Raw genomic sequence first — 4,595 nt, forward strand, 5'->3', positions numbered from 1 at the left:
AAAAAAAAAAACTCTCAGAAGTCTCATGTTCTCTTCAATCATTTTCCTCAAATGTTACTATCCTTTTTTTTTAAAGATTGTGTTTATTTGAGAGACAGAGTAAGAGAGAGAACATGAGCAGGTGAGGGGCACTGGGAGAAGCAGACTCCCTGTTAAGCAGGGATCCCCATGCAGGGCTCTATCCCCAGACTCCAGGATCATGACCTGAGCCGAAGGCAGACGCCCAACTGACTGAGCCACCCAGGTGCCCCTACCATTTGTTTTTGGCTTTTTTTTTTTTTTAAAGACTTTATTTATTTGAGAGAAAGAGAGCACAAGCAGAAGGCAGGGGCGGGGGAAAGATAGAAGTACACTCCCTGCCATGGGGAGCCTGACTTGGGGCTTGGTCCCAGGACCATGGGATCATGACTTGAGCCAAAGGCAGATGCTTACCAACTGAGCCACCCAGGTGCCCTGTAACTACCTATTGATGTCTCAAATTTTAGTCTGTTTTTTAACTTTATATAAATTGAATATGTTGTCAAGATGCATCCATGTTATTCCATCTAGCTAAAACCCATTTTCATTGCTGTATATTCCATTATAAGAATATACCGTAATTTATACTACTGTTGATGAGCATCTTTGGTTGTGACTACTGATCTATTTATTTTTGATTTGCAAACTTTGTCATAGATTGTGTCCAATATATGGGTCCATTTCTGCCTGTTTATTCCCACTAGCCTTGTGGGTTTTCCTTATGCTAGTTCCACATTGTGTTATTACATTCTTGATGTTGGTATTATAAATGCTCCCACTTTTTTTTTCCTACAAGAGTATTAGTCTTGGGGAACCTGAGTGGCTGAGTCAGTTAAGTGTCTGCTTTCGGCTCAGGTTATGATCCCAGGGTCATGGGATGGAGTCTCACATCCCCGCATTGGGCTCCCTGCTCAGTGGGGAGCCCGCTTCTCCCTCTACCTGCTCGGCCTGTTGCTTGCCCTGCTTGTAATCTCTCTGACAAAATCTTTAAAAAAAAAAAAAAGTATTGGGTCTATTCTTGGTCCTTTGCATTTTCATGTACAGTTTACAATCAAAAAGCTCTCAAAAGCCAACACCAATTCAAAAAAACAACTATTGGGATTTTACTAGAATCACATCAAATTGTATTGGCCAATTTGGGAAAGATTGTGGAAGCTATTTTATCTTTTATTTGTACACGTGTTATATTTCCCCATTTATTTAGTTTCTCTGTAATTTGGGGCTTTCTTGTTAGAGTTCTTGTGTAATTTATATAGATTTATTCATTTGATCCTTTCTTTGAAGCCACTGGAAGTAAAGTTATTGAAGTTTCATTTGTTTGCTGATAAAATAAAACTGACTTTTCTATATTTGACCTTGCATTCAGCAGCCTTTCTAAACTTATTTAATCCAAAGTTTCATCTGTAGATTCTTTTGGATTTTCAGTTTTGAATTAATGTCTCATTCCATTTTTCGTAGGAAAAGCTTTCAACATTTCACTCTTGTCTTAGTTGGGCGCTATAACAAAAGTACCATGGCCTGGGTGGCTTAAACTATTTATTTCTCACAGTTCCTGAGGCTGCTGAGTCCAAGATCAAGGCACTGGCAGATCCAGGGCCTGGGGAGATCCTACTTCCTGCCTTGCTGCAGCCTCACAGGACAGAAATCATATCTCTGTCAAGGACAGTAAGTCCACTCCTGAGGGCTTTGCCTTTATGACCTAATGACCTTTCAAATGTTCCCCCTTCCAGACACTATGACGTTCCGGATTGATTAGGCTTCAACCTGAATTTTAGGGGACATAAACTTTCTATCCTTGGTAACTATAAAATGTTAACGTTGACTTGTTAGATGCAGACACACTTAAGGAAACTCCTCTGTTTTTAGGTTTGTTTGTTTTTTTTTAAGATTTTATTTATTTATTTGATAGACAGAAATCACAAGTGGGCAAGAGAGGCCGGCAGGGAGAGGAGGAAGCAAGCTGTCCGTGGAGCAGAGAGCCCGATGTGGAGCTCGATCCCAGGACCCTGGGATCATGACCTGAGCAGAAAGCAGAGGCTTTTAACCCCCTAAGCCACCCAGGCACCCCTGTTTTTAGGTTTCTAAGAGGCCTTTATTTTTATTTTCTAAGCTTTCAAATGTCTTTATCAAAATTTTTCTTCTTTGGAGATCACTGAATTTTCTTCATTGGGCAAATATGATGATTACATTGATCTTTGAATGTTAAGTCAACCTGGTCTTGCTGAAATAATTCTCAACTTGGCCTTGGATTGTTTTCAGCTGTTCATGAATGAGACTGAGTATCTGTAGGGTATGCACTGTTACCTTTTTTCATTAGTGATGCCTTTTTTACTCTCTGATGACTTACTAAGGCTTATTAGGCTTATGAATTTTATTTGTATCTTCAAAGAACTTTTGACACTATTGATTCTATTATAGGTTTGTTTTCTGTTTTGTCTGGTAGATTTTGTTTTTAAATTTATGCTCATTTCATCCCTTCTATTGGGAGTTTTGTTTTTCCTATGTACTTAGCTTGCCAATTTTTCAGGGTTTTAATAGCATTTAAGACTATAAATCTTTATAAAGCACCATTTTAGCTGCACCCTCAAGTTTTTAGGTATAGTGTATGATTACTTAAAAATCTCTTCTAGTGGGGCGCCTGGGTGGCTCAGTGGTTGGGCATCTGCCTTCAGCTCAGGTCATGATCCCAGGGTTCTGGGATTGAGCTCCGCATCAGGCTCCCTGCTCTGTGGGGAACCTGCTTCTCCCTCTCCCACCCCACCTTGCTTGTGTGCCCTCTCTTGCTGGGTCTCTGTCAAATAGAGAAAGAAAATCTTAAAAACAAACAAAAACCTCTTCTAGTAGCACCTGGGTGGCTCAGTCTGTTAAGCATCTGCCTTCAGCTCCGGTCATGATCCAGGATGTGGAGATTGAGCCCCACATCAGGGTCCCAGCTCAGTGGAGAGCCTCTCCTTTTGCTGCTCTCCCTGCTTGTGCTGTCAAATAAAATCTTTAAGGAATAAGAATTTGTAAAAAAAAAAAAAAAAAAAAAGAAAGAAAATTTTCTGGTGGCACCTGGGTGGCTTCATCAGTTGTGTCTGACTCTTGGTTTCAGTTCAGGTGGTGATCTCAGGGTTGTAAGGTTGAGCCCCAAGGCCTGCTCTGTGCTCAATGGGGAGTCTGCTTGAGGATTCTCGATCTCCCTGTTCCTACCCCTGCTCTCTCTCAAATAAGTAAATCTTTTTTAAAAAACCAATTTTATTTTAAGCAACAAATTGTGGATAAAGTAGGAACCAGGAGCCAATGAATAATCCACATTTCTTGAACAGCTACTGATCTCTGTTTTCTAGAGGTGCAAATGGGTTCTTGGAGGCCTTGCCCTGATAACAAAGGGAAATTTTCTGGGAGGTGAGAAAGCTAGTTGGGAGAAGCCTGTGTAGGATTGCCAATTATAATTAATTCAGCAAAAAAGTCCTGCTGTATCCTTCACTCAGTCACATTACTTTTCTGAGAATAAGGCAAATGGTCCCAAACAAGGTAACATCTAAGATTCACGGAGCAAGTTCCAGAACAGGATAAAAAACTTTCATTTTTTATCCTAAAAAAAAGTTGGCAGCAGATCGCCTACAACTTTGTGTTGAGGACTTTAAGACCCCCCCCATCCAGACAAAAAAAAGGCCAGGAACATTTTGCAGTGTCTGCCATTGATAAGTGACAAGTGCTGTGAATTTGCTGACCCAGTTCTTGGGTATTAGTTTGTTCCCATTTAGATATTCCAACTATAGCACCCAAAACAAATTTCTCATGGGAAAAAAAAGTATAGGTTAAAAAAAGTATTGGATTATGTATTAAAAAGAAAGCTGCAATTCATGAGAATGGACCAAGAGACTTGTCAAACTTGGCAGACCTAATGAGATCATATAAAAGTCAACGTGAGGGTAGCTATATACAGCATGCAAACTTGTATACTCGATTTTTCTATGAGTCAGCTTTCAGTTTGCTTTAATGTCATTTTACTGGTATGTTGATGGAACATACACCCATTAATATCTGTGTACTATTGCTTGCTACAATCTCATTCTAAAAGGAACCTCCAATGAATTCTAGAATTGTTTAAAGCTCAGTGTGTAATGGTTCTTCCTCTGTCCACAAGAAGGGACAGTAACTTTTCAAACTCTTTGTACAGTCAAGTGCAGGTGTATCACCTGGAGTCACAAACACAGCTCACTAACTGAAAATGCCCAGGTTGGGGGCACTGGGGTGGCTCAGCTGGTTAAGTGTCCAACCTTGATTTCATCTCAGGTAATGATCTCAGGGTCCTGGGAACAAGCCCCATGAGCCTGCATTGGGCTCTGTGCTCAGCGGGAAGTCTGCTGGAGAGTATCTCTCCCTCTCCCTCCATCCACCCCCTTAATGTCTCTCTCTCAAATAAATGAAAAAATCTTAAAAAAAGATAAAATGCCCAGGCGGCTGTGGCAGAGAAATTGCCGATCCAAATCACTCTTGTTTTATAGGCCACAAGAAACTCACATTCACTCACATTCATTCAATACATTTAATGACGACACTCAAATTAATTATGTATAAAATAAGACAAA

Source organism: Neovison vison, chromosome 11 (assembly GCF_020171115.1).
Source record: "Neovison vison isolate M4711 chromosome 11, ASM_NN_V1, whole genome shotgun sequence".
NCBI classification, from domain to species: Eukaryota; Metazoa; Chordata; class Mammalia; order Carnivora; family Mustelidae; genus Neogale; species Neogale vison.